At 40.3% G+C, this 15,294-nt stretch overlaps 19 non-coding genes across 19 annotated transcripts; all 19 read right to left on the minus strand.

The window, feature by feature from the left end:
* Positions 1-225: 225 nt before the first annotated feature.
* Positions 226-297, minus strand: TRNAE-CUC (transfer RNA glutamic acid (anticodon CUC)). The gene has a single exon. It is a non-coding gene; the product is annotated as a tRNA-Glu (tRNA).
* Positions 298-1,390: 1,093 nt separating this feature from the next.
* On the minus strand, positions 1,391-1,462 carry TRNAE-CUC (transfer RNA glutamic acid (anticodon CUC)). The gene has a single exon. It is a non-coding gene; the product is annotated as a tRNA-Glu (tRNA).
* Positions 1,463-1,966: 504 nt separating this feature from the next.
* On the minus strand, positions 1,967-2,038 carry TRNAE-CUC (transfer RNA glutamic acid (anticodon CUC)). The gene has a single exon. It is a non-coding gene; the product is annotated as a tRNA-Glu (tRNA).
* A 218-nt stretch (positions 2,039-2,256) lies between these two features.
* Positions 2,257-2,328, minus strand: TRNAE-UUC (transfer RNA glutamic acid (anticodon UUC)). Its single transcript has one exon. It is a non-coding gene; the product is annotated as a tRNA-Glu (tRNA).
* Positions 2,329-2,543: 215 nt separating this feature from the next.
* On the minus strand, positions 2,544-2,615 carry TRNAE-CUC (transfer RNA glutamic acid (anticodon CUC)). Its single transcript has one exon. It is a non-coding gene; the product is annotated as a tRNA-Glu (tRNA).
* A 795-nt stretch (positions 2,616-3,410) lies between these two features.
* TRNAE-CUC (transfer RNA glutamic acid (anticodon CUC)) lies at positions 3,411-3,482 on the minus strand. Its single transcript has one exon. It is a non-coding gene; the product is annotated as a tRNA-Glu (tRNA).
* Positions 3,483-3,990: 508 nt separating this feature from the next.
* TRNAE-CUC (transfer RNA glutamic acid (anticodon CUC)) lies at positions 3,991-4,062 on the minus strand. The gene has a single exon. It is a non-coding gene; the product is annotated as a tRNA-Glu (tRNA).
* A 1,093-nt stretch (positions 4,063-5,155) lies between these two features.
* Positions 5,156-5,227, minus strand: TRNAE-CUC (transfer RNA glutamic acid (anticodon CUC)). Its single transcript has one exon. It is a non-coding gene; the product is annotated as a tRNA-Glu (tRNA).
* A 218-nt stretch (positions 5,228-5,445) lies between these two features.
* Positions 5,446-5,517, minus strand: TRNAE-UUC (transfer RNA glutamic acid (anticodon UUC)). The gene has a single exon. It is a non-coding gene; the product is annotated as a tRNA-Glu (tRNA).
* Positions 5,518-6,311: 794 nt separating this feature from the next.
* On the minus strand, positions 6,312-6,383 carry TRNAE-CUC (transfer RNA glutamic acid (anticodon CUC)). The gene has a single exon. It is a non-coding gene; the product is annotated as a tRNA-Glu (tRNA).
* Positions 6,384-6,601: 218 nt separating this feature from the next.
* Positions 6,602-6,673, minus strand: TRNAE-UUC (transfer RNA glutamic acid (anticodon UUC)). The gene has a single exon. It is a non-coding gene; the product is annotated as a tRNA-Glu (tRNA).
* Positions 6,674-6,887: 214 nt separating this feature from the next.
* On the minus strand, positions 6,888-6,959 carry TRNAE-CUC (transfer RNA glutamic acid (anticodon CUC)). The gene has a single exon. It is a non-coding gene; the product is annotated as a tRNA-Glu (tRNA).
* Positions 6,960-7,178: 219 nt separating this feature from the next.
* Positions 7,179-7,250, minus strand: TRNAE-UUC (transfer RNA glutamic acid (anticodon UUC)). Its single transcript has one exon. It is a non-coding gene; the product is annotated as a tRNA-Glu (tRNA).
* A 1,665-nt stretch (positions 7,251-8,915) lies between these two features.
* TRNAE-CUC (transfer RNA glutamic acid (anticodon CUC)) lies at positions 8,916-8,987 on the minus strand. Its single transcript has one exon. It is a non-coding gene; the product is annotated as a tRNA-Glu (tRNA).
* A 219-nt stretch (positions 8,988-9,206) lies between these two features.
* Positions 9,207-9,278, minus strand: TRNAE-UUC (transfer RNA glutamic acid (anticodon UUC)). The gene has a single exon. It is a non-coding gene; the product is annotated as a tRNA-Glu (tRNA).
* A 1,371-nt stretch (positions 9,279-10,649) lies between these two features.
* Positions 10,650-10,721, minus strand: TRNAE-CUC (transfer RNA glutamic acid (anticodon CUC)). Its single transcript has one exon. It is a non-coding gene; the product is annotated as a tRNA-Glu (tRNA).
* A 219-nt stretch (positions 10,722-10,940) lies between these two features.
* Positions 10,941-11,012, minus strand: TRNAE-CUC (transfer RNA glutamic acid (anticodon CUC)). The gene has a single exon. It is a non-coding gene; the product is annotated as a tRNA-Glu (tRNA).
* A 2,996-nt stretch (positions 11,013-14,008) lies between these two features.
* Positions 14,009-14,080, minus strand: TRNAE-UUC (transfer RNA glutamic acid (anticodon UUC)). Its single transcript has one exon. It is a non-coding gene; the product is annotated as a tRNA-Glu (tRNA).
* Positions 14,081-14,744: 664 nt separating this feature from the next.
* On the minus strand, positions 14,745-14,816 carry TRNAE-UUC (transfer RNA glutamic acid (anticodon UUC)). The gene has a single exon. It is a non-coding gene; the product is annotated as a tRNA-Glu (tRNA).
* Between the last annotated feature and the right edge of the window lie 478 nt (positions 14,817-15,294).

Here is a 15,294-nt window from a genome sequence, read left to right on the forward strand (position 1 = left end):
TATGGGACGTTGTCGTATGAAGGCGTTTCCTATTTATCGGGAACACATAAGTAAGGCATATAATCGGATACTTGTGACGTGACATGAACTGAATGTCGAGTATTATATATTCACTTGTAATAAGGCAACAAATGCGAGAGACCAATTTATATCTTTTAATTAAATTGTCTATGAGAATTTTGTACAAGCTGCGATGTTCAACTGACCAGGAATATAAAACGGATGTTCCCACACCGGGAATTGAACCCGGGCTTTGGCGGTGAGAGCGCCAAATCCTAACCACTAGACCATATGGGATGTTGACGTATGAAGGTGTTTCCTATTTATCGGGAACACATAAGTAAGGCATATAATCGGATACTTGTGACGTGACATGAACTGAATGTCGAGTATTATATATTCTCTTGTGATCGAGCCAACAAATACGAGAGGCCAATTCAATTTATATCTTTTAATTAAATTGTCTATGAGAATTTCGTACAAGCTGCGATGTTCAACTGACCAGGAATATAAAACTGGTGTTCCCACACCGGGAAATGAACCCGGGTCATGGCGGTGAGAGCGCCAAATCCAGACCACTAGACCATATGGGACGTTGTCGTATGAAGGCGTTTCCTATTTATCGGGAACACGTAAGTACGGCATATAATCGGATACTTGTGACGTGACATGAACTGAATGTCGAGTATTATATATTCACTTGTAATAAGGCAACAAATGCGAGAGACCAATTTATATCTTTTAATTAAATTGTCTCTGAGAATTTCATACAAGCTGCGATGTTCAACTGACCAGGAATCTAAAACAGGTGTTCCCCCACCTGGAATTGGACCCGGGCCTTGGCGGTGAGAGCGCCAAATCCTAACCACTAGACCATATGGGACGTTGACGTATGAAGGCGTTTCCTATTTATCGGAACACATAAGTAAGGCATATAATCTGATACTTGTGACGTGACATGAACTGAATGTCGAGTATTATATATTCTCTTCTGATGAGACAACAAATACGAGAGGCCAATTTATATCATTTAATTAAATTGTCTATGAGAATTTTGTACAAGCTGCGATGTTCAACTGACCAGGAATATAAAACTGGTATTCCCATACCGGGTATTGAACCCGGGCCATGGCGATGAGAGCGCGAAATCATGACCACTATACCATATGGGACGTTGTCGCATGAAGGCGTTTCCTATTTATCGGGAACACATAAGTAAGGCATATAATCGGATACTTGTGACGTGACATGATTTGAATGTCGAGTATTATATATTCACTTGTTATAAGGCAACAAATGCGAGAGACCAATTTATATCTTTTAATTAAATTGTCTATGAGAATTTTGTACAAGCTGCGATGTTCAACTGACCAGGAATATAAAACTGGTGTTCCCATACCGGGAATTGAACCCGGGCCTTGGCGGTGAGAGCGCCAAATCCTAACCACTAGACCATTTGGGATGTTGACGTATGAAGGCGTTTCCTATTTATCGGGAACACATAAGTAAGGCATATAATCGGATACTTGTGACGTGACATGAACTGAATGTCGAGTATTATATATTCTCTTCTGATGAGACAACAAATATGAGAGGCCAATTTATATCTTTTAATTAAATTGTCTATGAGAATTTTGTACAAGCTGCGATGTTCAACTGACCAGGAATATAAAACTGGTGTTCCCACACCGGGAAATGAATCCGGGGCATGGCGGTGAAAGCGCCAAATCCTAACCACTAGACCATATGGGACGATGACATTTGAAGGCGTTTCCTATTTATCGGGAAAACACAAGTATGGCATGCAATCGGATACTTTAGACATGAACTGCACGTCGTGTATTACATATTCTCTTGTAATCAAGCCAACAAATACGAGAGGCCAATTTATATCATTTAATTAAATTGTCTATGAGAATTTTGTACAAGCTGCGATGTTCAACTGACCAGGAATATAAAACTGGTGTTCCCACACCGGGAATTGAACCCGGGCCTTGGCGGTGAGAGCGCCAAATCCTAACCACTAGACCATATGGAATGTTGACGTACGAAGGCATTTCCTATTTATCGGGAACACATAAGTAAGGCATATAATCGGATACTTGTGACGTGACATGAACTGAATGTCGAGTATTACATATTCTCTTCTGATGAGACAACAAATACGAGAGGCCAATTTATATCTTTTAATTAAATTGTCTATGAGAATTTTGTACAAGCTGCGATGTTCAACTGACCAGGAATCTAAAACAGGTGTTCCCACACCGGGAATTGAACCCGGGCCTTGGCGGTGAAAGCGCCAAATCCTAACCACTAGACCATATGGGACGATGTCATTTGAAGGCGTTTCCTATTTATCGGGAAAACACAAGTATGGCATGCAATCGGATACTTCTGACATGAACTGCACGTCGTGTATTACATATTCTCTTGTAATCAAGCCAACAAATACGAGACGCTAATTTATATCATTTAATTAAATTGTCTATGAGAATTTTGTACAAGCTGCGATGTTCAACAGACCAGGAATATAAAAACTGTTGTTCCCACACCGGGAATTGAACCCGGGCCATGGCGGTGAGAGCGCCAAATCCTAACCACTAGACCATATGGGATGTTGACGTATGAAGGCGTTTCCTATTTATCGGGAAAACATAAGTAAGGCATATAATCTGATACTTGTGACGTGACATGAACTGAATGTCGAGTATTATATATTCTCTTGTGATCGAGCCAATAAATACGAGAGGCCAATTTATATCTTTTAATTAAATTGTCTATGAGAATTTTGTACAAGCTGCGATGTTCAACTGACCAGGAATATAAAACTGGTGTTCCCACACCGGGAAATGAACCCGGGTCATGGTGGTGAGAGCGCGAAATCATGACCACTAGACCATACGGGACGTTGTCGTATGAAGGCGTTTCCTATTTATCGGGAACACATAAGTAAGGCATATAATCGGATACTTGTGACGTGACATGAACTGAATGTCGAGTATTATATATTCTCTTCTGATGAGACAACAAATGTGAGAGGCCAATTTATATCTTTTAATTAAATTGTCTATGAGAATTTTGTACAAGCTGCGATGTTCAACTGACCAGGAATCTAAAACAGGTGTTCCCACACCGGGAATTGAACCCGGGCCTTGGCGGTGAAAGCGCCAAATCCTAACCACTAGACCATATGGTACGATGACATTTGAAGGCGTTTCTTATTTATCGGGAAAACACAAGTATGGCATGCAATCGGATACTTCTGACATGAACTACACGTCGTGTATTACATATTCTCTTGTAATCAAGCCAACAAATACGAGAGGCCAATTTATATCATTTAATTAAATTGTCTATGAGAATTTTGTACAAGCTGCGATGTTCAACTGACCAGGAATATAAAACTGGTGTTCCCACACCGGGAATTGAACCCGGGCCATGGCGGTGAGAGCGCGAAATCATGACCACTAGACCATATGGGACGTTGTCGTATGAAGGCGTTTCCAATTTATCGGGAACACATAAGTAAGGCATATAATCGAATACTTGTGACGTGACATATACTGAATGTCGAGTATTGTATATTCACTTGTAATAAGGCAACAAATGCGAGAGACCAATTTATATCTTTTAATTAAATTGTCTATGAGAATTTTGTACAAGCTGCGATGTTCAACTGACCAGGAATATAAAACTGGTGTTCCCACACCGGGAAATGAATCCGGGGCATGGCGGTGAGAGCGCGAAATCATGACCACTAGACCATATGGGACGTTGTCGTATGAAGGCGTTTCCTATTTATCGGGAACACATAAGTAAGGCATATAATCGGATACTTGTGACGTGACATGAACTGAATGTCGAGTATTATATATTCACTTGTAATAAGGCAACAAATGCGAGAGACCAATTTATATCTTTTAATTAAATTGTCTATGAGAATTTTGTACAAGCTGCGATGTTCAACTGACCAGGAATATAAAACGGATGTTCCCACACCGGGAATTGAACCCGGGCTTTGGCGGTGAGAGCGCCAAATCCTAACCACTAGACCATATGGGATGTTGACGTATGAAGGTGTTTCCTATTTATCGGGAACACATAAGTAAGGCATATAATCGGATACTTGTGACGTGACATGAACTGAATGTCGAGTATTATATATTCTCTTGTGATCGAGCCAACAAATACGAGAGGCCAATTCAATTTATATCTTTTAATTAAATTGTCTATGAGAATTTCGTACAAGCTGCGATGTTCAACTGACCAGGAATATAAAACTGGTGTTCCCACACCGGGAAATGAACCCGGGTCATGGCGGTGAGAGCGCCAAATCCAGACCACTAGACCATATGGGACGTTGTCGTATGAAGGCGTTTCCTATTTATCGGGAACACGTAAGTACGGCATATAATCGGATACTTGTGACGTGACATGAACTGAATGTCGAGTATTATATATTCACTTGTAATAAGGCAACAAATGCGAGAGACCAATTTATATCTTTTAATTAAATTGTCTCTGAGAATTTCATACAAGCTGCGATGTTCAACTGACCAGGAATCTAAAACAGGTGTTCCCCCACCTGGAATTGGACCCGGGCCTTGGCGGTGAGAGCGCCAAATCCTAACCACTAGACCATATGGGACGTTGACGTATGAAGGCGTTTCCTATTTATCGGAACACATAAGTAAGGCATATAATCTGATACTTGTGACGTGACATGAACTGAATGTCGAGTATTATATATTCTCTTCTGATGAGACAACAAATACGAGAGGCCAATTTATATCATTTAATTAAATTGTCTATGAGAATTTTGTACAAGCTGCGATGTTCAACTGACCAGGAATATAAAACTGGTATTCCCATACCGGGTATTGAACCCGGGCCATGGCGATGAGAGCGCGAAATCATGACCACTATACCATATGGGACGTTGTCGCATGAAGGCGTTTCCTATTTATCGGGAACACATAAGTAAGGCATATAATCGGATACTTGTGACGTGACATGATTTGAATGTCGAGTATTATATATTCACTTGTTATAAGGCAACAAATGCGAGAGACCAATTTATATCTTTTAATTAAATTGTCTATGAGAATTTTGTACAAGCTGCGATGTTCAACTGACCAGGAATATAAAACTGGTGTTCCCATACCGGGAATTGAACCCGGGCCTTGGCGGTGAGAGCGCCAAATCCTAACCACTAGACCATTTGGGATGTTGACGTATGAAGGCGTTTCCTATTTATCGGGAACACATAAGTAAGGCATATAATCGGATACTTGTGACGTGACATGAACTGAATGTCGAGTATTATATATTCTCTTCTGATGAGACAACAAATATGAGAGGCCAATTTATATCTTTTAATTAAATTGTCTATGAGAATTTTGTACAAGCTGCGATGTTCAACTGACCAGGAATCTAAAACAGGTGTTCCCACACCGGGAATTGAACCCGGGCCTTGGCGGTGAAAGCACCAAATCCTAACCACTAGACCATATGGGACGATGACATTTGAAGGCGTTTCTTATTTATCGGGAAAACACAAGTATGGCATGCAATCGTATACTTCTGACATGAACTGCACGTCGTGTATTACATATTCTCTTGTAATCAAGCCAACAAATACGAGAGGCCAATATATATCATTTAATTAAATTGTCTATGAGAATTTTGTACAAGCTGCGATGTTCAACTGACCAGGAATATAAAACTGGTGTTCCCACACGGGAATTGAACCCGGGCCTTGGCGGTGAGAACGCCAAATCCTAACCACTAGACCATATGGGATGTTGACGTATGAAGGCATTTCCTATTTATCGGGAACACATAAGTAAGGCATATAATCTGATACTTGTGACGTGACATGAACTGAATATCGAGTATTATATATTCTCTTGTAATCAAGCCAACAAATACGAGAGGCCAATTTATATCATTTAATTAAATTGTCTATGAAAATTTTGTACAAGCTGCGATGTTCAACTGACCAGGAATATAAAACTGGTATTCCCATACCGGGAATTGAACCCGGGCCATGGCGGTGAGAGCGCGAAATCATGACCACTATACCATATGGGACGTTGTCGCATGAAGGCGTTTCCTATTTATCGGGAACACATAAGTAAGGCATATAATCGGATACTTGTGACGTGACATGATTTGAATGTCGAGTATTATATATTCACTTGTTATAAGGCAACAAATGCGAGAGACCAATTTATATCTTTTAATTAAATTGTCTATGAGAATTTTGTACAAGCTGCGATGTTCAACTGACCAGGAATATAAAACTGATGTTCCCATACCGGGAATTGAACCCGGGCCTTGGCGGTGAGAGCGCCAAATCCTAACCACTAGACCATTTGGGATGTTGACGTATGAAGGCGTTTCCTATTTATCGGGAATACATAAGTAAGGCATATAATCGGATACTTGTGACGTGACATGAACTGAATGTCGAGTATTATATATTCTCTTCTGATGAGACAACAAATATGAGAGGCCAATTTATATCTTTTAATTAAATTGTCTATGAGAATTTTGTACAAGCTGCGATGTTCAACTGACCAGGAATCTAAAACAGGGGTTCCCACACCGGGAATTGAACCCGGGCCTTGGCGGTGAAAGCACCAAATCCTAACCACTAGACCATATGGGACGATGACATTTGAAGGCGTTTCTTATTTATCGGGAAAACACAAGTATGGCATGCAATCGGATACTTCTGACATGAACTGCACGTCGTGTATTACATATTCTCTTGTAATCAAGCCAACAAATACGAGAGGCCAATATATATCATTTAATTAAATTGTCTATGAGAATTTTGTACAAGCTGCGATGTTCAACTGTCCAGGAATATAAAACTGGTGTTCCCACACCGGGAATTGAACCCGGGCCTTGGCGGTGAGAGCGCCAAATCCTAACCACTAGACCATATGGGATGTTGACGTATGAAGGCATTTCCTATTTATCGGGAACACATAAGTAAGGCATATAATCTGATACTTGTGACGTGACATGAACTGAATATCGAGTATTATATATTCTCTTGTAATCAAGCCAACAAATACGAGAGGCCAATTTATATCATTTAATTAAATTGTCTATGAGAATGTTGTACAAGCTGCGATGTTCAACTGACCAGGAATCTAAAACAGGTGTCCCCACACCGGGAATTGAACCCGGGCCTTGGCGGTGAAAGCGCCAAATCCTAACCACTAGACCATATGGGACGATGACATTTAAAGGCGTTTCTTATTTATCGGGAAAACACAAGTATGGCATGCAATCGGATACTTCTGACATGAACTGCACGTCGTGTATTACATATTCTCTTGTAATCAAGCCAACAAATACGAGAGGCCAATTTATATCATTTAATTAAATTGTCTATGAGAATTTTGTACAATATGCGATGTTCAACTGACCAGGAATATAAAACTGGTGTTCCCACACCGGAAAATGAACCCGGCCTTGGAGGTGAGAGCGCCAAATCCTAACCACTAGACCATATGGGATGTTGACGTATGAAGGCATTTCCTATTTATCGGGAACACATAAGTAAGGCATATAATCTGATACTTGTGACGTGACATGAACTGAATGTCGAGCATTATATATTCTCTTGTGATCGAGCCAACAAATACGAGAGGCCAATTTATATCTTTTAATTAAATTGTCCATGAGAATTTTGTACAAGCTGCGATGTTCAACTGACTAGGAATATAAAACTGGTGTTCCCACACCGGGAAATGAACCCGGGTCATGGCAGTGAGAGCGCGAAATCATGACCACTAGACCATATGGGACGTTGTCGTTTGAAGGCGTTTCCTATTTATCGGGAACACATAAGTAAGGCATATAATCGGATACGTGTGACGTGACATGATTTGAATGTCGAGTATTATATATTCACTTGTTATAAGGCAACAAATGCGAGAGACCAATTTATATCTTTTAAATAAATTGTCTATGAGAATTTTGTACAAGCTGCGATGTTCAACTGACCAGGAATATAAAACTGGTGTTCCCATACCGGGAATTGAACCCGAGCCTTGGCGGTGAGAGCGCCAAATCCTAACCACTAGACCATTTGGGATGTTGACGTATGAAGGCGTTTCCTATTTATCGGGAACACATAAGTAAGGCATATAATCTGATACTTGTGACGTGACATGAACTGAATATCGAGTATTATATATTCTCTTGTAATCAAGCCAACAAATACGAGAGGCCAATTTATATCATTTAATTAAATTGTCTATGAGAATTTTGTACAAGCTGCGATGTTCAACTGACCAGGAATATAAAACTGGTGTTCCCACACCGGAAAATGAACCCGGCCTTGGAGGTGAGAGCGCCAAATCCTAACCACTAGACCATATGGGATGTTGACGTATGAAGGCATTTCCTATTTATCGGGAACACATAAGTAAGGCATATAATCTGATACTTGTGACGTGACATGAACTGAATGTCGAGCATTATATATTCTCTTGTGATCGAGCCAACAAATACGAGAGGCCAATTTATATCTTTTAATTAAATTGTCCATGAGAATTTTGTACAAGCTGCGATGTTCAACTGACTAGGAATATAAAACTGGTGTTCCCACACCGGGAAATGAACCCGGGTCATGGCAGTGAGAGCGCGAAATCATGACCACTAGACCATATGGGACGTTGTCGTTTGAAGGCGTTTCCTATTTATCGGGAACACATAAGTAAGGCATATAATCGGATACGTGTGACGTGACATGATTTGAATGTCGAGTATTATATATTCACTTGTTATAAGGCAACAAATGCGAGAGACCAATTTATATCTTTTAAATAAATTGTCTATGAGAATTTTGTACAAGCTGCGATGTTCAACTGACCAGGAATATAAAACTGGTGTTCCCACACCGGGAATTGAAGCCGGGCCTTGGCGGTGAGAGCGCCAAATCCTAACCACTAGACCATATGGGATGTTGACGTATGAAGGCATTTCCTATTTATCGGGAACATATAAGTAAGGCATATAATCTGATACTTGTGACGTGACATGAACTGAATATCGAGTATTATATATTCTCTTGTAATCAAGCCAACAAATACGAGAGGCCAATTTATATCTTTTAATTAAATTGTCTATGATAATTTTGTACAAGCTGCGATGTTCAACTGACCAGGAATCTAAAACAGGTGTCCCCACACCGGGAATTGAACCCGGGCCTTGGCGGTGAAAGCGCCAAATCCTAACCACTAGACCATATGGGACGATGACATTTGAAGGCGTTTCTTATTTATCGGGAAAACACAAGTATGGCATGCAATCGGATACTTCTGACATGAACTGCACGTCGTGTATTACATATTCTCTTGTAATCAAGCCAACAAATACGAGAGGCCAATTTATATCATTTAATTAAATTGTCTGTGAGAATTTTGTACAAGCTGCGATGTTCAACTGACCAGGAATATAAAACTGGTGTTCCCACACCGGAAAATGAACCCGGGCCTTGGCGGTGAGAGCGCCAAATCCTAACCACTAGACCATATGGGATGTTGACGTATGAAGGCATTTCCTATTTATCGGGAACACATAAGTAAGGCATATAATCTTATACTTGTGACGTGACATGAACTGAATGTCGAGCATTATATATTCTCTTGTGATCGAGCCAACAAATACGAGAGGCCAATTTATATCTTTTAATTAAATTGTCCATGAGAATTTTGTACAAGCTGCGATGTTCAACTGACTAGGAATATAAAACTGGTGTTCCCACACCGGGAAATGAACCCGGGTCATGGCGGTGAGAGCGCAAAATCATGACCACTAGACCATATGGGACGTTGTCGTATGAAGGCGTTTCCTATTTATCGGGAACACATAAGTAAGGCATATAATCGGATACTTGTGACGTGACATGATTTGAATGTCGAGTATTATATATTCACTTGTTATAAGGCAACAAATGCGAGAGACCAATTTATATCTTTTAATTAAATTGTCTATGAGAATTTTGTACAAGCTGCGATGTTCAACTGACCAGGAATATAAAACTGGTGTTCCCATACCGGGAATTGAACCCGGGCCTTGGCGGTGAGAGCGCCAAATGCTAACCACTAGACCATTTGGGATGTTGACGTATGAAGGCGTTTCCTATTTATCGGGAACACATAAGTAAGGCATATAATCGGATACTTGTGACGTGACATGAACTGAATGTCGAGTATTATATATTCTCTTCTGATGAGACAACAAATATGAGAGGCCAATTTATATCTTTTAATTAAATTGTCTATGAGAATTTTGTACAAGCTGCGATGTTCAACTGACCAGGAATCTAAAACAGGTGTTCACACACCGGGAATTGAACCCGGGCCTTGTCGGTGAAAGCGCCGAATCCTAACCACTAGACCATGTGGGACGATGACATTTGAAGGCGTTTCTTATTTATCGGGAAAACACAAGTATGGCATGCAATCGGATACTTCTGACATGAACTGCACGTCTTGTATTACATATTCTCTTGTAATCAAGCCAACAAATACGAGAGGCCAATTTATATCATTTAATTAAATTGTCTATGAGAATTTTGTACAAGCTGCGATGTTCAACGGACCAGGAATATAAAACTGGTATTCCCACACCGGGAATTGAACCCAGGCCTTGGCGGTGAGAGCGCCAAATCCTAACCACTAGACCATATGGGATGTTGACGTATGAAGGCATTTCCTATTTATCTGGAACACATAAGTAAGGCATATAATCGGATACTCGTGACGTGACATGAACTGAATATCGAGTATTATATATTCTCTTGTAATCAAGCCAACAAATACGAGAGGCCAATTTATATCATTTAATTAAATTGTCTATGAGAATTTTGTACAAGCTGCGATGTTCAACTGACCAGGAATCTAAAACAGGTGTTCCCACACCGGGAATTGAACCCGGGCCGTGGCGGCGAGAGCGCTAAATCTTAACCACTAGACCATATGGGACGTTGACGTATGAAGGCGTTTCCTATTTATCGGGAACACATAAGTAAGGCATATAATCTGATACTTGTGACGTGACATGAACCTCGAGTATTATATATTCTCTTGCAATCAAGCCAACAAATACGAGAGGCCAATTTATATCTTTTAATTAAATTGTCTATGAGAAATTTGTACAAGCTGTGATGTTCAACTGACCAGGAATCTAAAACAGGTGTTCCCACACCGGGAATTGAACCCGGGCCTCGGCGGTGAGAGCGCCAAATCCTAACCACTTGACCATATGGAACGTTGGCGTATGAAGGCGTTTCCTGTTTATCGGCAATACACAAGTAGGGCATATAATCAGATACTTGTGACGTGACATGAACTGAATGTCGAGTATTATATATTCTCTTGTAATCAAACCAACAAATACGAGAGGCCAATTTATATCTTTTAATTAAATTATACTGGGAATGTTGTACAAGCTGCGATGTTCAACTGACCAGGAATCTAGAACAGGTGTTCCCACACCGGGAATTAATGAACCCAGGCCTTGCTGTGAGAGCGCCAAATCCTAACCGCTAGACCATATGGGACATTGTCGTATGAAGGCGTTTTCTATTTATCGGGAAAACACAAGTAAGGCATATAATAAGATACTTGTGATATGAACTACACGTCGTGTATTATATATTCTCTTCTGATAAGGCAACAAATACGAGAGGCCAATTTATATCTTTTAATTAAATTGTACATGGGAATTTTGTACAAGGTGCGATGTTCAACTGACCAGGAATATAAAACAGGTGTTCCCACACCGGGAATTGAACCCATGCCTTGGCGGTGAAAGCATCAAATCCTAACCACTAGACCATATGGGACGATGACGTATGAAGGCGTTTCCTATTTATCGGCAATACACAAGTAAGGCATATAATCAGATACTTGTGACGTGACAAAAATTGAATGTCGTGTGTTATATATATTCTCTTGTTATCAAGCCAACAAATACGAGAGGCCAATTTATATCTTTTAATTAAATTGTCTATGAGAATTGTATACAAGCTGCGATGTTCAACTGACCATAAATCTAAAACAGATGTTCCCACACCGGGAATTGAACCAGGGCCGTGGCGGCGAGAGCGCTAAATCTTAACCACTAGACCATATGGGACGTTGACATATGAAGGCGTTTCCTATTTATCGGGAACACATAAGTAAGGCATATAATCTGATACTTGTGACGTGACATAAACCTCGAGTATTATATATTCTCTTGCAATCAAGCCAACAAATACGAGAGGCCAATTTATATCTTTTAATTAAATTGTCTATGAGAATTTTGTACAAGCTGTGATGTTCAACTGACCAGGAATCTAAAACAGGTGTTCCCACACCGTGAATTGAACCCGGGCCTCGGCGGTGAGAGCGCCAAATCCTAACCACTTGACCATATGGAACGTTGGCGTATGAAGGCGTTTCCTATTTATCGGCAATACACAAGTAGGGCATATAATCAGATACTTGTGACGTGACAAAAATTGAATGTCGTGTGTTATATATATTCTCTTGTTATCAAGCCAACAAATACGAGAGGCCAATTTATATCTTTTAATTAAATTGTCTATGAGAATTTTGTACAAGCTGTGATGTTCAACTGACCAGGAATCTAAAACAGGTGTTCCCACACCGTGAATTGAACCCGGGCCTCGGCGGTGAGAGCGCCAAATCCTAACCACTTGACCATATGGAACGTTGGCGTATGAAGGCGTTTCCTATTTATCGGCAATACACAAGTAGGGCATATAATCAGATACTTGTGACGTGACAAAAATTGAATGTCGTGTGTCATATATATTCTCTTGTTATCAAGCCAACAAATACGAGAGGCCAATTTATATCTTTTAATTAGATTGTCTCTGAGAATTGTATACAAGCTGCGATGTTCAACTGACCAGGAATCTAAAACAGGTGTTCCCACACCGGGAATTGAACGCGGGCCTTGGCGGTGACATGAACTGAATGTCGAGTATTATATATTCTCTTGTAATCAAGCCAACAAATACGAGAGGCCAATTAATATCTTTGAATTAAACTGTCTATGAGAATGTTGTACAAGGTGCGATGTTCAACTGACCAAGAATCTAAAACAGGTGTTCCCACACCGGGAATTGAACCAGGGCCTTGGCGGTGAGAGCGCCAAATCCTAACCGCTATACCATATGGGACATTGTCGTATGAAGGCGTTTCCTATTTATCGGGAAAACACAAGTAAGGCATATAATAGGATACTTGTGATATGAACTGCACGTCGTGTATTATATTTTCTCTTCTGATAAGGCAACAAATGCGAGAGGACAATTTATATCTTTTAATTAAATTGTCTATGAGAATTTTATACAAGCTGCGATGTTCAACTGACCAGGAATCTAAAACAGGTGTTCCCACACCGGAAATTGAACCCTGGCCATGGCGGTGAAAGGGCCAAATCCTAACCACTAGACCATATGGGACGTTGACGTGTGAAGGCGTTTCCTATTTATCGGCAATACACAAGTAAGGCATATAATCGGATACTTGTTACGTGACATGAACTGAATGTCGAGTATTATATATTCTCTTGTGATCGAGCCAACAAATACGAGAGGCCAATTTATATCTTTTAATTAAATTATACTGGCAATTTTGTACAAGCTGCGATGTTCAACTGACCAGGAATCCAGAACAGGTGTTCCCACACCGGGAATGAATCCGGGCCTCGCTGTGAGAGCGCCAAATCCTAACCGCTAGACCATATGGGACATTGTCGTATGAAGGCGTTTTCTATTTATCGGGAAAACACAGGTAAGGCATATAATAGGATACTTGTGATATGAACTGCACGTCGTGTATTATATATTCTCTTCTGATAAGGCAACAAATACGAGAGGCCAATTTATATCTTTTAATTAAATTGTCTATGAGAATTTTATACAAGCTGCGATGTTCAACTGACCAGGAATCTAAAACAGGTGTTCCCACACCGGGAATTGAACCCGGTCCTTGGCGGTGAAAGCGCCAAATCCTAACCACTAGACCATATGGGACGTAGACATATGAAGGCGTTTCATATTTATCGGGAAAACACAAGTAAGGCATACAATCGGATTGATGTGATATGAACTGCACGTCGTGTATTATATATTCTCTTGTAATCAAGGCAACAAACACGAGAGGCCAATTTATATCTTTTAATTACTTTGTCTATGAGAATGTTGTACAAGCTGCGATGTTCAACTGACCAGGATTATAAAACAGGTGTTCCCACATCGGGAATTGAACCCGCGCCTTGGCGGTGAAAAGGCCAAATCCTAACCACTAGACCATATGGGACGTTGACGTATGAAGGCGTTTCCTATTTATCGGCAATACACAAGTAAGGCATATAATCAGATACCTGTGACGTGACAAAAACTGAATGCCTTGTGTTATATATATTCTCTTGTTATCAAGCCAAATCCTAACCACTAGACCATATGGGACGTTGACATATGAAGGCGTTTCATATTTATCGGAAAACACAAGTAAGGCATACAATCGGATTCATGTGATATGAACTGCACGTCGTGTATTATATATTCTCTTGTAATCAAGCCAACAAACACGAGAGGCCAACAAATACTAGAGGCCAATTTATATCTTTTAATTAAATTGTCTATGAGAATTTGTACAAGCTGCGATGTTCAACTGACCAGGAAAATAAAACAGGTGTTCCCACACCGGGAATTGAACCCGGGCCTTGGCGGTGAAAGCGCCAAATCCTAACCACTAGACCATATGGGATATTGTTGTATGAAGGCGTTAGCTATTTTTCGGGAAAACACGGGTAAGGCATATAATAGGATAAGTGTGACATGAACTACTCGTCGTGTATTATATATTCTCTTGTAATACGGCAACAAATACGAGAGTCCAATTTATATCTTTTAATTAATTTGTCTATGAGAACTTTATACAAGCTGCGATGTTCAACTGCCCAGGAATATAAAACTGGTGTTCCCACACCGGGAATTGAACCCTGGCCATGGCGGTGAAAGGGCCAAATCCTAACCACTAGACCATATGGGACGTTGACGTGTGAAGACGTTTCCTATTTATCGGCAACACACAAGTAAGGCATATAATCGGATACTTGTTACGTGACATGAACTGAATGTCGAGTATTATATATTCTCTTGTAATCAAGCCAACAAATACGAGAGGCCAATTTATATCTTTTAATTAAATTATACTGGGAATTTTGTACAAGCTGCGATGTTCA

This window comes from Saccoglossus kowalevskii, chromosome 9 (genome assembly GCF_978046115.1).
Source record: "Saccoglossus kowalevskii chromosome 9, keSacKowa6.1, whole genome shotgun sequence".
NCBI classification, from domain to species: domain Eukaryota; kingdom Metazoa; phylum Hemichordata; class Enteropneusta; family Harrimaniidae; genus Saccoglossus; species Saccoglossus kowalevskii.